We start from the raw sequence: 18,448 nt of genomic DNA, 5'->3' as shown, positions 1-18,448 counted from the left end.
TGAAAGTGATTTCCCATTTTCCTACTCTTTTCATCTTTTAATCTACTTCTCAGTGTTTAAGTTGAAGCAACCCTCTACTGGCTGCTATAAATCAGTGGTTTACAGGATGCTCTGATTAACATCTGTAGAGGACAGAGTTCAGAATTATTACTCGGCCCCCATGATAAAATATTAAGAGTCAAAAGTAGTGCTTTTAAAAGGTATCAAAAATTAAAGTAGATTAACACTTTTAAAAGACAGGCTAGATCTTCAGACAAAAGGAAATTCGTTTCTAACCCAGATTAACTTCAAATAAACTCAGCTGGCTAGACCTGTGCTGTCCAATATGATAGTCATATAAGTTTAATTGAAACAAAATTGAATTTTTAGCTAATCAGTGCTCAAGAACCAAATGTGTGTGGTGATTACTGTATTGGGCAGTGTAGACATAGGATATTTCCCTCATCACAGAAAATTCTAGGCCATTTAGGAGTCAAATCAATTATAAATATATCTGAATGTACACATATCTTTTTTCCTTGCTGACAAAATGCTATTTGCTTAAACTTATATTAAAGACAATCAGTCATAATCGTTTGTTTCATCTCTAAATAATGGCATAAGAATAGATTATTTGTATAATTCTTCCAATTTACATGTTGTGATGTAAGAGTCAAAAGCCCTATAATAAATCCCATCTTTCCAACATTAATAGATTGTCATGGTTTCCCCCTGGGTTGCACCATTTTGGCCATAGGCTGAGTGCTCCCTTGATATCCACAAAAAAAGCTTGCTGGGGATTCTTTATCACTAGTGGTCACCTTGGGGTGAAATCAGAGGGGGCCTGGAATGCACTTCTCTGCTCTTTGTTTTGAGGTGGGTCCTAGGTTCCACTCAGAGCAGTTTGGTCAACGGCATAGGCCATTCAAGGTAGCCCCCATTCCCACAATTCCTGGACAATGCTCAGCTGAGCATCTCATGGCCAATGCTGGACAGACCTTCCAACACTTCGTACTACCTTCAAGGCCCAGATTATACTTAAAGTTTATCCTAAGGACTTCAAGAGAACCTTCCACTTGTCCAAACAGAAGTTTAAGTGATAAAAGTAGCAGTTTGTATAAACCCTTAAAATAAAATTAACTCCTATCTGACCAGTCCAATATAAGCGCTCTTTTTACAATAGCTTTGTATCCTGATTTCAGAAAACAATATAATCAACTTCAGAATTTGGTCTTCAAATGATAATTTTTTAATATAATACATTTTCTAAAATATTAAATGTGCACTTCTTGGAAAGAACTATGTTCAAATGAACCTGCAGTTATCAACATATACACCCATTTACCAGTTCTCCAGTCCAAGAAAGTAGGTATTCATATATTTGAAATTTGAAATATCACTTTCTTAACAGTTTATCCTTAAGCATAAGCTAGTATGACATGACCCATAACACACAGTTTTGTAGTGCCACAGGATAGCATAATTTTGCAGTGTTTCAATGGGTGATATCAAAGTTGAAGGCTAAAAGATACTTTCGTGGGAAACATTTTCTCTTCTTCAATTTAGGCTTTCATAGACTCGTCAACAAAATGCTGGCAATCCTTCTCGCTTTCTTGAGGAGCTGTGGGTTAAGGCACCAGACCGCGAAGCCGTTTGAATTGAAAGGTCAGCAGTTCAAGCTCATTAGCTGCTCCTCAGAAAGCCTATACAGGGTCGCTATGGGTCGGAATCAACTCATAGCACTTAACAACAACAACAACAACAACACCATGATGGCACTGGTTGTTATCAATAGGACTGTCCATTGTTGTTGTTGTGTGCCGTGGAGTCGGTTCCGACTCATAACGACCCTGTACAGGGTTTCCGAGGCTGTAAATCTTTACGGTAGCAGAAAGCCTCATCTTTCTCCCGCTGAATAGCTGTCCATAAGACTCACAAATTTGAGATGTGTGGATGCGTCACAAAGGGCAGTTGGAAGCTCCACCAAATGGTCCCCACTGACGACTAACAAGGTCAAGTTCAGCAAGACGTAAGGAAGATAGGTTAGCTTGTTCTTATATAAGGGGAAGGTTTGCAGTTCTTCTAGACTGTCTTTATCTTGTGGTAGGTCATTCAGGTTATTGCTGCTGATATCCAACCACTGCAAATTAGGTATCCGCAGGACACAGAACCGGACACTGGAAAATGCGTTCGCTGAGATGTCTATGAATATAACTTTCTACAAATTACTTAATTCATAGAGAAGCTCAGTTAATTCCAGATTTCCAAAAAAATCCAGTTCCTCCAGATTTACACGTTCTCCCAGTTCTGGAGGAATGCTTTTCAGAAGGTTGAAACTCATATTGAGTTCTTTCAGGTTCTTCAAACAACCAATGTCTGCTGGAAGACATGCGGGGTTTTTGTTGTTGTTGTTTTTTGCAGATTCTGAATTTTCATCGCTTTAAACTGCTTGATCTAAGTAGGAATGATCTGAATCAGGGTATTGTCTATGTGCCATTCTTTCATGCAGGTCTCCTCCTTCAAGGAATCTGGGAGCTCCTTCCACTGAGAGGTCAAACTCGAAGTTCCTGTCTCTCTGCCTAGCGAGAAAATTCCTCTTCATCTTTTCCAGAAGTTTCTCGCTGGTGTCTACAAAACCATTCTTGCAGTACTCAGCTTGGGGGATGCTTTTCCTCCTACACTCGGCCACGAAATTCCATTCTTCCTTTATCCTCAATATCATCAGTTCTTGATCATAAGCTTCTTCTTGATGTGGGCGAACATCAACCAATTCTTTTTGGTGCAATGACTTCATTTATTTCTTCCATAGAATCCTTCAGTATTTCAGCTTGAGATTTTATTGTTTTTTTTTTCTTTCATTATGTTTAGCTTGAGAAATGCTAAGTGTGTTTTTTGCCTTTGGTTTTCTAATTCCTGGTCTTTGCACATGTTATTATAATTCATTGATTTGTCTTCTTATGTTGCCCTTTGACATTTTCAATTCAGTTCTTTTACTTAATCCTGTCTTTTATTTGCTTTAGCTACTCTACATTCAAGAACAAGTTTCAAAGTCTCTTCTGACTTCAATTTTAATCTTTATTTCGTTCCTGTCTCTCTCTCTTTAACGCCCCTTTTTTTCCCTTCATACATGTTGTTCTTGTTACCATCTCACAACGCAGTCGAATTTTCAGTCATTAGCATTCAAAGCATCAAATCTAATCTTGAGATGGTCTCTAAATTTAAGCATGTTATCCCTATGCGTTCGGAACTGACTCCATGGCATATAACAACAACATACTCAAGTTACACTCTGGCTCCTGTGGACTAGTTTTCTCATTTTATTTGATTTCAATTTGAACTTGCGTCTGAACTGAACTGCTAATGGTCTATTCTGCAGTCATCCCCTGGCCATATTCTGGCTCATGGTATTAAGCTTCACCATCATCTTCACCATCATCTCTTTCAGAGTCTCTTCTGCCATCCATTTCGGTTTTCTTTGTTCTTGTCTCCTTAATGACCTTTTGCTTTCTTCCTGTATGATGTTCTTGATGTCATCCCACAAATCTTCTGGGCTTCAGTCATTAGTATCTAATGCATCAAATTTATTCTTCAGATGATCTCATAATTCTGGTGGGATGTGGCCAAGGTCAAATTTTGGCTCTCATTGACTTGTTTTAATGTTATGGTCTATTCTACAATCTGCCCCTGGCTTGATTTTGGCTTATGATATGGAGTTTTCCTCCATTTCTTTCTACAGATGTAGTCAATTTGATTTCTGTGTATTCCATCTGGTGAAGCCCAAGTGTATAGTCAGTCACCTTTTATGTTGTTTAAAAAAGATATTCACAATGAACAATTCATTTGTATTTTAAAATTCTATCATGTGATCTCCAACATTGCTTCTATTGGTCATATTTTCCAACTACTGATCCTTCCTCTTTGTTTTCAACCTTTGCATTCCAATCAAATTATCCATCTATTTTGATTGCATGTTTGATCAATTTCAGACTGAAGAATTTGGTAGAATTCTTCATTTTCATCATCAGCAGCTTTAGTGGTTGGTGCGTAAATTAGAATAATAATGACATTCACTGGTCTTCCTTGTGTTGTTGTGTTAAGTGCCATCGAGTTGTTTCCGACTCACAGCGACCCTGTATAGGATTTCCGAGGTGCAGCTGGTGGGTTTGAACCACAGACCTTGTGGTTAGCAGTACAGTGCTTATCTTACAGCACCACACTAGGAGCCTGGTCTTCCTTGTTGTTGTTTTGTTAGTGCCGTTGAGTTGTTTCAGACCCATAGTGACCCTGTACAGGGTTTCCAAGGAGCAGTCAGTGAGCTGGAACCACCGACCTTGTAGTTCAAATGACTTTGCAGTCCAGCACATTAAGCCACAGTGTCACACCAGGTCTTCCTTGTAGTGGTGGCGGTGGTGGTAGTGTGCTGTAGAGTATGTGCCAACTCATAGTGACCCTGCATATGGTTTCCAAGGCTGTAAATCTTTACAGGAACAGAAAGCCTCATCTTTCTCCCATGGAATGGCTGGTAGTTTCAAACTGCTGACTGTGAGGTTAACAGCCCGACTTGTAACCACTATGCTACCAGCGCTCCTTGGTCTTCCTTGTAGATGTATGGATATGATCCTATCACAGACAGCATTTTACTTCAAAATAGATCTTGAAGTGTTCTTTTTGATAATGAATGTAATGTCATTCCTCTTCAACTTGTCATTCCAGGCACAGCAAACCATATGACTGTCAGATTTGCAATGGCCAATACTAGTCCATTTCAGCTCAATAATGCATAGGATATAAATCTTTTTCCATTTTATTTCATTTTTGACAACCATCAATACTCCTGGAGTCCTGGTGTTTCATTGTGAGATAATGTGCTAGACTGCAAAGTTGTTTTGAACCACAAGGTCGGTGGTTCAAACTCACCAGTTGCTTCTCAGAAACCCTATATGGGTTGCTATGGGTTGGAACTGACATGATGACACTTGACAACAACAACCAATATTCCTTGATTCATATTTGTTACATTCCATGTTCTGATTATTAATGGATATTTACAGCAGTTTCACCTCATTTTGAGTTGTGTCTCATCAGTAAATGTAGATCCCAAAAACTGTACTCCATTTGTATCTTTACAACCAACTCTACTTTGAGGAGGCAGCTCTTCCCCAGTCATAGTTTTACTGCCTTCCAATCTGAGGGGCTCATATTCTGGCATTAGATTTTATAATACTCTGGTGCTTTTCATCATGTTTCAGTATTCAATATTCTCGTGCTATCTGACAGCATTCCACTGCTATTCATAATGTTTACAGTGACTAAACATTTAGGAGTAGTCCTCCTTTACTTCTTCCTAGTCTGTTATAGTGTGGAAGCTATGCTGAAACCTGTCCACCATGGGTGACCCTGCTGGAATATAAAATACTGGTGGCACAGATTCTACCATCATAGCAACATGCAAGCCACCACAGTACAACATACTGACATGTAAGTGGTGGCACATTTGCAATAATAACAACATTTACCATAACAACAACAACACATAGCTAGAAAAGACCATATTAAGTACTTCACAGCATGCACACTGACAGGATGTACTTCAGGATGGTCTTGAAATGTTCTTTTGCACAATGAATGAAACACCATTCCTCTTCAATTTGCCATTCCTGGTATAGTACACCATGCAACTGTCTGGTTCAAAACAGTCAATACCAGTTCATTTTAGCTCATTAATGCTTAGGATATTGGTCTTCATGGATTTCATTTCTTGTTTTGATGATTTTCAATTGGCCTAGATTCATACTTAGTACATTCCTCATTATGATTATTAATGATTGAAAGTCCCAAAAGCTTGCTCCATTCATATCCTTACGGTTAATTCACCCAATGTGAGTCACTGTTCTCTGTTCTCCCAAATTTTTGCAATTAATCAAAACTAAAAGCTCTCAAATGATGGATCTACTGTGATGGATGATAGACTAGGTGCCCTAAGAGGAAGCAGAGGGCAGAGAACAGGATAGATTCCTCTGGAAAGTGGATGCAGCAGGACAGCGTAATTCCCAAGTCCATCAGAGCTGACACATGCTTGTAACTGGAAACAAATGCACTGCAAATATGAGGTCACATCAAAATGTCTGTGGAAAAGGAATGAAAAAATAATGGAATTTTCCCACAAGCTTTTTGAAGTCCCCTTGTATGAACTTGTTCCATGTCAAAGAAAATGAATTTAAGAACTGAACTATGATACCTAATATTTATTTCACAAGACCCTGCTTGATGTTAAGGGAAGTATCAAATATGCTAGCAGAATCTATAACTTCTTGGTTAGGTAATCCACCCTTCCTGCCCCCCAATTCACATGAAAAAGGAAGACCCTAGAACAATTGATGCATTTGAATTGTGGTGTTGGCAAATACTATTGAATATCCCATGGATTTCCAGAAGAACAAACAAATTTGTCTTAGAGGAAGTATAGCTAGAATGATCTTTAGAAGTGAGATTGGCTTTGGACAGTTCATCATCAGGGATCAATTGTTAGAGAAAAGGCATACTTGGTAAGTAGAGGGTCAATGAAAAAGAGGAAGACCCTCGATGAGGTTAATTGACACAGTGGTTGCAACAATGAGCTCAAACAGCAACAATTGTGAGGACAATGCAGGACCAGCCACTGTTTCTTTCTGTTGTACTCAAGGACAATATGAATCAGAATCAACTTGAAAGCATCTAATAACAACATCCAAATGGAACCCCACCAATTCCAAAGTTTTGTTGAATGGAACTTTAAGTAATAGTTGTTCTAGGGGAAAAAATACCCCAAATTCAAATGTATTTGTAGAGACTCCTTTATTAAGTATTAAACAGAACAAAGACAGGTCATCTGGCTGAGGGAGACCATCAACATGAAGCCATAATGGTGCCCAAAGGATTCATGCCCACATTGTTAATTATGGAACATAGAAAGTAAAGGAAATTGTCACAAAATCATGGTTGGCAGCAGATTGATAAATCCCTGTTATAGGCAGGACTACGGAAGCAGGAAGTAGCAGTCAAGAGATCAGACGACGTATTGCACTGGGCAAATCTGCTGCACAGGAACTTTTTAAAGTATTGAAGAGCAGAGATGTCAGCTTGAGGACTAGGGTGCGCCTGACCCAGGCCATTGTGTTTTCAATAGCCTCATATGGATGCGAAAGCTGGACAGTGAATAAGGAGGATCGTAGAAGAATTGATGCCTTTGAGTTGTGGTGTTGGAGGAGAATACTGAGGGTGCCATGGAGTGCCAAAAGAACCAATAGATCTGTTTTGGAAGAAGTGCAGCCAGAGTGCTCCTTGGAGGCCAGGATGGCTAAGCTTCGTCTCTCCTACTTTGGACATGTAGTCCGGAGGAAACAATCATTGGAGAAGGATGTCATGCTGGGTAGGGTGGAGGGTCAGAGAAAAAGAGGAAGACCCCCAACGAGATGGATCGGCCAGGTGGCATCATTGATGGACTCGGGGGTGGCAGTGGTGGTGAGGTTGGCCCAGGATCGGACATTGTTTCGTTCTGCTGTGCATGGGATCACTATGAGTCGGTTCCGACTCGATGGCACCTGACAACAACAACAACAGAAGCAGGAAAGAAATCATGACTGGCATAATTATGTACACCAGGTGTGGCACTGTGGGTTAATGTGCTGTACGTTAAGGTCAGTTTGAACTGCAAGGTTGGCAGTTCAAACTCACCAGTCGCTCCTTGGAAACTCTCTATACAGGGTTCCTATGAGTTAAAACTGACTCGACAGCACTAAACTACAACAACACTGTGGCTTAGAAAAAATTATGAGATTGGTTCTAAGGGTCTCCTTGGTTATACCTTGATTAGAGTATGGTTGACTCAAAATCCTGTGGGCCTGATATCCCAATTTCCTCTAGGACAGTCCCAGGTAAGTCATTGTGCACAAGACTGACCTTCCCTGTGCTGACTAGGGGAGTTATAGTAAGTCAGTTTAAACACATTCTCCCTGAGGGTAAAGCTTTTTACATTGCTGGTTAATGGTCAAAATGAACTCAATGCAGTCTAAATTTATGTCAGGACTCAAAAATGCAAATCAAATGCTCAGAATTTAACCTTTAATACAAAATTTAAACTTGTGAGCCTAAAGCTTATGATGGAATATCTTGTTTTGGATTAGTTCACTCTTTTTGTTGGGTTTAAGGAAACCATACAAGTTGATTGTATAATGACCCAGATTGTCTGAGTGCAAGGCAGACTGGATGGGGAAAAAACAACAAAGTTTAGTTCTTACATGAAATAACACAAATTTCTGGTATCTACTGGATACTTTGAAGCTTCTGTCTGCATATTTGTCTTACCAGGATCTTTCCATAGTAGCAAAATTGATCTTATGCTCTTAAAGGTGGGTTGAGTGTGTACTGGTTTGGGCAATTTACGATTGTGTTTGGTGTTTTTGGTTGTAAATAACAAACTCATTCAGGTTAATTTCAGGAATGGGAACTTCTTTTAAGATGCTAAGGAAATATTATTCAGAACTGTGTTGCTATTAGGTGCCATCAAGTTGGTTCCTACTCATAGGGCCTTTTGGCACAATGGAATGAAACACTGCTTGATCTTGAGCCACCTCACAATTGTTACAGTTGAGCCCATTGCTATTGCCACTGTGCCAATCCATCTTGTTGACCCTCCACTTTACCAAACATGATGCCCTTCTCCAAGGACAGGTGTAAATGTAAAATAAAAGTTGCAAATTATTCTATTGGTCATTCTAGTGACTTCCTAAAAGTCTTCAATAAAAAGCATCAAAGTTTATAACTAGATCTTTGAACTCTTCCCTTCAAATTTCTCAGCTAGATGTATCCACCAATTCTAAACATAAATCGTAAAAACCAGTAGCTGTGGAGCTGGTTTTGACTCAGCGCAACCTGATGTGTATATCAGAGTAGAACTGTGCTCCATAGGGTTTCCTATGACTGTTGTTGTTGTTGTTGTTGCTAAGTGCTGTCGAGTCGGTTCCAACCCATGTTGTTATTGTAGTTAGGTGCCATCGAGTCAGTACAAACTCATAGCAACTCTATGCACAACAGAACGAAACACTGCCCGGTCCTGGGCCAACCTCATAATTGTTGCCACACTTGAGCCCACTGATATTGCCAATCTGCCAATCCATCTTTCTGGGGGTCTTCCTCTTTTTCTCTGACCCTCCACTTTATCAAACATGATATCCTTCTCCAGTGACTGGTCCCTCCTGACAATATATCTGAAGTATAAGAGACAAAGTTTGGCTATCCCGGCCTCCAAGGAGCACTCTGGCTGCACTTCTTCCAATACAGATCTGTTGGTTCTTTTGGCAGCCCACAGGACTTTCGATACTCTCCTCCAACACCAAACTCAAATGCATCAATTCTACCATGGTCTTTATTATTCACAGTCCCAGCTTTCACATGCATATGAGGTTATTGAAAATACCATGGCTTGGGTCAGGCGCACCCTAGTCCTCAAGCTGACACCTTTGCTTTGCAACACTTTCAAAGGTTTTGTGCAGTAGATTTGCCTAATGCAATACGTCATTTGATTTCTTAATGGCTGCTTCCATGAGTGTTGATAGTTGATCCAACAAAAATGAAGTCCTTGACAACTTCAATCTTTTCTCCATTGATAAGAATGTTGTTTATTGGTCCAGTGGTGAGGATTTTTGTGTTCTTTACATTGATTGAGGTGCAATACAAACTGAAGGTTGTGATCTTTGATGTTCATCAGTAAGTATTTTAAGTCCTCTTCACTTTCAGCAAGCAAGGTTGTATCATCTGCATATTGCAGGTTGTTAATGAATCTTCCTCCATTCCTGATGCCACATTTTTCTTCATATAACCCAGTTTCTCAGATGATTTGCTCAGCATACAGGTTGAATAAGTATGGTGAAAGAATACAACCCTTTCTTAATTTTAAGCCATTCAGTGTTCCCATGTTCTGTTCGAAAAACTGTGTCTTGTTCCATGTACAGATTCCTCATGAGCACAATTTACTGTTCAGGAATACTCATACTTTGCAATGTTGTCCATAGCTTGTCATGATCCATACAATCAAAAGCCTTTTTGTAGTCAATAAAGTAACCCATAGAGACCCTGGATAGGGTTTCCAAGGAGCAGTTGTTGAGCTTGAACCACCAACATTGCTGTTCAAGCCAACTTTGTAGTCCATCACATTAACCCACAGTGCCCCACCAATGACTGGCTCTTCATAAATAGATCACCAGGCCTTTCTTCTAAGATGCCGCTGGGTAGACTTTTGATTAGCAACCAAATGTGTTAACCAATGCCCTCCACATTGAAAGGACCTACCTTAAGGCAGACTTGAAAATTTCAATAATTATTCTGACGTCATTTTTCCTTTGAGAGGTTACTAAGACAATTGAGGTAGTATTGTATCTTGCTAAGTGCCTTTCTAAGGAGCTCTGGTAGTGTGTAGTGGTTACAAATGGGCCATGAACCTCAAGGTCAGAAGTTTGAAACTACCAGCTATTCCTCAGGAGAAAGATGAGGTTTTCTGTTCCCGTAAAGATTTACAGTCTTGGAAACCCTGTACAGGGTCACTATGAATTGGAACCGACTCCATAGCACATAACCACCAAGTGCCTTTCTGCTTCAGTCTCATTTACTTGTTGCCCAATTTTGAATTTTTTTAAATCCAAAGTTCCTGAAGAGAAAGTTTGAAAAGTTTTATTAATTGCTGTCATCCCTGTTGGGCAAAGTTAACATACCAGGCCACTTCAAAGGCTGATGGTCAACTCAAGGGATTACTACTTTGGGACCATGTTTCTCTCCTCATTCAAAACGCATTGTTGGATGGCGGAAACTGATGGGAATGGAAGGTTCTTAAGAGCTCACTAATGAGGCTGCTCCCAGTCAACACTATGACTAGATCTCAGTTACACCAGCTTTACTATGAATATACTGGAGCCAATCTTCCCTGGACCCCAGGAAAGAATGTCTCTGTCTCCTCAGTCATATAATCTGTGAAAGGGGTTTCAAGGCAGTGTTATCTGGGCCCCAGTATTAGAGAGAGCAGTGACGGTGCTTTTCCAAGTTCTATGCATAGCAGAAGTCTTGGTGTGGGGCTGTGGGTTAATGTGTTGAACTGCAAAGTCTATTTGAACCACAAGGCCAGCAGTTCAAGTTCACAGCTGCTCCCCGGAAGCCCTATACAGGGTTGCTATGGGTTAGAACCAACTCAACAGCACATAACAACAGCAACACAGCATGCACAGCAGTGCACACACCCTGCTATCCATAGGGCTTAGACAATGGTCAAATGGGCTGATCCTGCCCGCCACTGACATGGCACCGGGATCCCCTCTTCTCTCCAGCAACTAGTGGCTTTCTCACTAGATTAGGGTCATTGTATGGTTCTCCTTCAGGGACGAGTTCCCTCCCAGGAGGCTTCCCAACTTTCACACACAAAGATTGCTGCAGGGAAGTCCTTCTAGTTGAACAGCTATGTCTCATATATTTTGAGTCACCTATAAACTCAAAATGTTCAAACTTTGTTTCCAGTTATTGTTACTGAGTCCTAGCATCATGGGATAAAGACGGAAAGTTCTATTGTATTGTTTATATTATGTACATTACAAAAATAAATGTATTAATTTGATACACTAAGGCAAGATTTTTTCAAGGAACAAGAAAAGTGAAGAACACAGATTATTAGAAAGCATAGTCTATGGAATCTACCAGTACACAGATCATGACACTATTTGGTGTTGAAATATGACACTATTTGGTGTTGAGAGCAGCTTAGCCGAAGGTCCCTGACTTGGGAGTAGTTTAACCGATGGATTGCAACTGAACAGTTGTGGTCCAGAAACTCGGGCTGCATCCAGGTCAAGCTGCCCCCTGAGGAACTTGCAAGGTCTTTCCTTGTATTTAGCTATGTCCTTCGGCTCAGCCTGCACAACATTCTAGCCACTCTATCAGTGTTCCAGCTAGCTACCACAAGTTAGTCTTCTGATAAAGTTCTGCATACTGCTGGCTCCTTCAGTAGAAGATGTTCTTGTATTCCTTATCCTCCCTTAAGCGTCTCCCCTTGAGCTGTGTATAAATAAACTCATTGCACTTGGTCTGTTCTGCAGTATCTCCATCAGAGTTCTGCATCACACCTGGTCTCAACTTTACCTATTTCACTAGTGTCTTGTGTCTTCCTTTTATTCCTAATATCCCGTCGCCCCTACTAGGGTTGAATTCTCTCAGCACGGGTCGCAGAGTATAGCTGATTGTCAGATGTGGCAATTTGGTACCAGGAAAAAGAATTGGATGGCCTCTTAATCTTTAGGTTACTGAGTCACTTGATTTTCTTTGACTCTTATCTAAGCAAGAAATAATATAGCACTGTGGGTTAATGAGCTGGATTGCAGTCACTTGAACCACAAAGTTGGTGATTCAAGCTCACCAGCCCCTCCTTGGAAACCTACACAGTGTTGCTATGGGTCAGAACCAACTCGACACTTAACAACATGCAAATTACTGGATATCAAAATGCTAACATCTGATGAGAGGGAGAAAAAGGAATAGCCAGAAATATTACCATAGAAAGCTTGTAAGTCCATCTTATGCTTATAACTGATTGGAATACCTAAAATAGGGCTACAACGTGCCCAGTGAAGGAGGCTTCCTGCAGAGCCTCTACATTACACAAGACCATAGGTGGAATACTGAACCCCATTCAGAATCTTCTGAGGTGGGAAATTTCCACTTGAAAGAACAAGCAGATCAGCCTGGAGTGGCTAGAAGAACTTCTTGAAAGAAAGACCAACAGGAAAAATACAAAACAATATAAAGGCAGTCCAACCGATTACTACAAGAACAAGCAAGTTGTTCGTCCAGGAGACATCAAGCTAAGTGATCGGGTCCCTTCAGGGCAAACCCCCTTCCAAGACTAAGACTCAATGGGCATACATGCTCTGATTGGTGACCATGTTCGTCAGCAGTGCTGTTGAGTTGGTTCCAGTCTAGGAGTGGAGGTCCCTGGGACCATCAAAGGAGAAAAGCAGAGAGTGGGACCCTACCCAGAGAAGCAGTGACACCAGAGATGGAGGCAGAGATGATGACGTGGAGAGATGGAGTGGCTGGGGACTTTAGACGCAGAGAGGGAGAGGTGCTGTGTGCTGATGACCAGAGAGCTGTCTTTTAGGGTACCCTTTGGTTGGTTGATGATGCATGGAGGGGATTGTAACCATGGCAATGAAACAATATACAACAAGATGAATGTAAAGCTAATGTTCTCCCATGTAAACTATCACATAATTCACAATAAACCATTTTTAAAAAATGTTAACATCTGAGATTGTTTGATTTCCAGATTGAAATAGCTTCCATATAGATATCATGTAATTGCAGTTGAGAAAATAGCAATATTCACGTTAATCAAAGTTATAATAGAGGAAAAGAATGACAAATTGAGGTAAATTGACACACATATAAATCCTTCTCACTGAGTTTAGCCAAACTCACATCTCTCCAAGATTACAGCTGTAGAAAAGAAGTTTCTTTCAGAGCTATTTTAGTTCATGTCAATACAAAAATAAAAATGTTTTAAAAAATCAAGTGTAATAAAACATTCTATGAAAGATAGGAGGGATTCATGGCATTATAGTTGACATTAAAAGAACTAATTAGCATCAGTACTGCAAAAATAAAGTATTTTTGCATCTGTATATGCTTCAAAGAATGATATCTAATTATTAATTCTGAAACACACACATTGTTTCCATTTTTGTTTCTTCTGCTCGGTGCCAGGGGTTTCTTGGCTAATAGTATCAGAGTATACTGAAATAAGTTGACTCTAGTTTTATCTGTAAATTCTATGGATTTGGTGGCCCTTAATCCAAGTCACTTGAATAATGATGGAGACCAAATGTTCCTGATGAATACACAATAAGTATAATCAGATGCTGCCAACACATAGAAAAAAAACAAAATAAACCCAAAGCAAAACAAAAGAGGGTTGATGTGAGCCAGAGCAGTGTATATAAGCTAAGTTCTTGCTAAGCTGAGAAAGAGGTTTTGATTTCCAAAGCCTGAATTTCAATTATCAATAGCCAAGACCCTGGGGGACTCACTATATAGGTTTTGCCCTTAATACTAGATAGGAAGAGATGCCTGTGTATGTAAAAGCAAGTTTCCTGTTGGAGGGAGCTATGACCATTAAATACCACTGAGTGTCTTCTAGATCAGGTCCTGTGCTCTGACACCCATGTGGGGTTGGGTCCAGAGTAGATAATCAGAGTTGTGAGTGTGTTCCAGAACATAGACAGTTTTAGATTTTGGATAAAGGCAGGACCTGTGCTTTGCTTTCTGACTGAGACCAGAGCAATAGTCAAGCCTCCAGAGAAACCCAGCATCCAGTATGACCTGGGAACAATCCAGTAGATGGTTGGGTGAGGCATTTAGGTAGATGGTCTGAGAGGGCCCACGGTTCTCTGGACCTATTAGTATGTGGACCTAGAGCAGTGGAATATATATTTTCTTCTGAGACCAAGAGTGAAATGGTCATAGTGTTAAAAGATTATGGATCGAGAGAGATCTTGAGGTTTAGCATGACACAACAGCAGTTAGCCTGCAGATGGTGACAACTGAGAACCAGACAGATCAGTTTACTGCCCTATCCCTGTCACCACTCTGCTCCCTCCCTACCAATATCATCCTATTATATGACTTTCCTTCAGAATTTAATTGCAGCCTTGTGGAGAAGGAGGAAAGATGAGAACTCTGATTAAATGAGAAAACACTGAATTGACATAGTTTATTCTGGAGTAAGTTTTCTATCTATGGAATGGAGTCCTTGGTTGTTGCAAAGGTTGAAAGCACCACACTGCTACATGGGAGGCTGGAGGCTTAAGTCATCCTAGAGTAAAAAAGGTCTGATAATCTACTTCTGAAAAATCAGTCATTGAAAATCCTATAGAGCAGAGTTTTACTCTGACACACTTAGGGTCACCATGAGCTAACATTGACTCAACAGTCATTGACTTTATAGAACAGCAGGCTTGAGATAGAAACTAGGTCTTTGTTGTTGTTTGGTGCCACTGAGTTGGTACTGACCCATAGCGACCCTCTGTACAACAGAACAAAACACTGCCCAGTCCTGGGCCAACGTCACAATTGTTGCCACACTTGAGTCCATTTATGCTGCCAATTTGCCAATCCATCTCACTGGGGGTCTTCCTCTTTTTCTCTGACCTTACCAAACACGATATCCTTCTTCAGGGACTGGTCCCTCCTAACAATATGTCCGAAGTATGAGAGACGAAGTTTGGCCAGCCTGGCCTCCAAGGAGCACTCTGGCTGTACTTCTTCCAACACAGATCTGTTGGTTCTTTTGGCAGCCCATGGCACTTTCAATATTCTCCTCCAACACCATAACTCAAAAGCATCAATTCTTCTACGGTCTTCCTTATTTACTGTCCAGCTTTCTCATGCATATGAGGTTATTGAAAATACCATGGCTTGGATCAGGTGCACCTTAGTCCTCAAGCTGACATCTTTGACCTTCTACGCTTTAAAAAGGTCTTGTGCAGCAGATTTGCTCAATGCATTACGTCGTTTGATTTCTTGACTGCTTCTTCCATGAGTGTGGATGGTTGATCCAAGAAGAATGAAGTCCTTGACAACTTCAATCTTTTCTCCATTGATAAGAATGTTGTTTGTTGGTCTGCTGGTGAGGATTTTTGTTTTCTTTACATTGAGATGCAGTCCAATGAACTGGAGTATAATTTCTGTACATTTTGCTGTCACCCTGAGATTTCATGTTTATTATGAAGGTTAAGATGGAAGCCCAATGTAATTCAGGAAAATTTGCTTTTAGAGACCTTGGAAGGGTCTTTCTGAAGACTTCCACCTTTCATTCAGGTCCTGTGCTGGACTCTTTCCAGTGTGAGAATAACCAGCATCTGGGGAAGAAAGTGCTTAAGCATGCAACAAAGGTCCTTGCTTCTAGATTAGAAAGAATGGAAGAGCAAAAGAGAGGCTGACACACAGGATCTGAGCATAAATGTGGGTCCCTCAGCCATGCACACAGCCGGGTTGAGGCAGTGAAGGGTGTAACTTTAAATGAGAGTGTATTTGATGTCAAGCACAATGTTAGATAATTTATTCTTGTAATTATTTTATTTAATTTCAAACACTGAGAGAAAAAAATGAAGACACAAGTTTTCTTTCCATTCATTGCTATTCAGGAGATGGTCCCCAGGAAATGGGAGGGGTTTTGGGAATTTAGACCTTTCAGGGATATTGAAGGGCCATCTAGTGTGTTAAAGGATAAAATTTAAAAGAGAATTTAATGATAATTTTGAAATAGATATAAAATCAACACATTGCTGTTAAGTGCCATCAAGTCAGTTCTGACTCATAGCGACCCTGTATAGAGTTTCCAGGGAGTGGCTGGTGGGTTTGAAATGCTGACCTGGTGATTGGCAGTCCAGTGTTAATCCTATAGCACCACACTAGAACTCCAAAACACATAATAGTTCTTATTTAACGATTGTAATAAGACATTACAAGTGGTTCAAAGAAGAACTAAAATGAACACACTTATAGTAAATTGAAGACTGCTGGATTAATATAAAATCTGAAATTAATATAAGACAGGAGAAACTGTCCAATATCCATGGAACAAACAGACACAGGACACATCTAATGCCTGGAAGTTCCAGAATCTTATCAAAAGGACACCCAATCATCTCTTTTGCCCATTTCAGAATCTTCTACATATTCCCTGCACCTGCAGGGATGCTGGGGGTTCTTGTTAGGAGCTGAATGGTTAAGCCCCAGGTTCTACAAAAGCTGCTTCCTTCATGTCAGGAGCATAAAATTGCCCTGCAGAATAGGCATTGGAAGGAAAGGTATTAGAGCAGAAACTTCTAGAGAGGCTGAGTGAGCAGCCAGTCAGAGTATGGGCACTGGGGCCAGCCTGCCTAGCTTTCAGTACCAACTCTTCTTGTTTCATGTGACTTGAAATTTGTTAGGTTTGGAGAAACGACCAAATGAATCTTCACATTTATTAACTAAATATTACTTGAATATTATGTTAGTAATATTTAATAATGATTTACATTTGTTTTAATATTAGTTACTTTAATATAATATTTAAATGAATAATTACTAAAATGCAACTATTTAATGATATTTAAATATCAATATTTAATACTAATACTAAACATTGATTTTAAATCTTATTAAGGATTACAATGAGTTGAAGTTAACTCATTGTCAATGTTTTTTAAAATTAATACTAAATAATAATTAAAAAGAAATCACTTAGAATTAATATCTATTTACACTAAACTGGTGTAGTGTTGTTACATAAGCACTGAACTGCTAACCACAAGGTTGGTGGTTCAAACCTACCAGCCACTCCTTGGAAAAACTATACAGGGTCACTTTGAATCAGAACCGACTTGAGAGTACCTAACAGCTACATTGCTCTGGTAGCATAGTGGTTACGAGTTGGGCTGCTAACCATAAAGTCAGAAGTTCAAAACTACCAGCTGTTCCATGGGAGAAAGATGAGGCTTTCTGCTCCTGTAAAGATTTACAGTCTCGGAAACCTTATTCAGGGTCACTATGAGTCAGAATCAACTCCCTGGGACATAACCAACCAGCCAACCACATTGAACACATAATATGCTATGTATTCTTCATCTTTTTTTAAAGTTTTTATTGTGAATTGAGTGATACTTTACATGGGAGGACATAGGTTTTACACTCATCGTTTCATTGCAATGATTACAATCTTCTCTGTGCATCATCATTTAACAGTTGTTGTTGTTGTTATGTGCTGTGGAGTCAGTTCTGACTCATAGCGACCCTGTACAGGGTTTCCGAAGCTGTAAATCTTTACGGGAGCAGAAAGCCTCATCTTTCTCCCACAGAACAGCTGGTAGTTTCTAACTGCTGACCTTGTGGTTCGCAGCCCAATTCGTAACCACTACGCTACCAGAGCTCCTTATCATTCAACAGTAGGTATTATTATTCTTAAGCTGAAGTTCCTAAACTTGATTCAGGAGGTCTATGAGCTCCCTGTAATTGTAATCAGAACTGCTCTATTCTAGGAACTTTTGGAGTCCTGGTGTGGGGCTGTGGGTTAATACGTTGGACTGCAAAGTCAGTGGTTCAAGCTCACCAGTTGCTCCTTTGAAACCCTATACAGGGTCGTTATGGGTCGGAACCAACTCAGCAGAACTTAACAACAAGAAGAAAGCTTTTATTCTAACCTTTAGAAAAGTATATGAACAATTACCTATACCCAGGAATCATAAACATAAAGGTATGAGAAGACAGTGAAGAAATGCTTAGACAGTGTTAAGTGCCGTCGAATAGGTTCCGATTCATAACGAATGTGGCTAGGGTTTCAGAGGAGCAGCAGGTGGGTTTGAACTGCCAACCTTGTGGTTCAAACTGATTTTGTGATCTAGTGCATTATCCTGCAGCA

General features: G+C 40.1%; 1 pseudogene; it reads right to left on the bottom strand.

The window, feature by feature from the left end:
- The window catches only part of LOC102825441, a 19,299-nt pseudogene extending 16,598 nt beyond the window's left edge, over window positions 1-2,701 (bottom strand).
- Window positions 2,702-18,448: the final 15,747 nt, after the last annotated feature.

Source organism: Chrysochloris asiatica, unplaced genomic scaffold (assembly GCF_000296735.1).
Source record: "Chrysochloris asiatica unplaced genomic scaffold, ChrAsi1.0 scaffold00234, whole genome shotgun sequence".
Taxonomy (NCBI): Eukaryota; Metazoa; Chordata; class Mammalia; order Afrosoricida; family Chrysochloridae; genus Chrysochloris; species Chrysochloris asiatica.
This window is presented reverse-complemented; position numbering and strand designations above follow the sequence as displayed.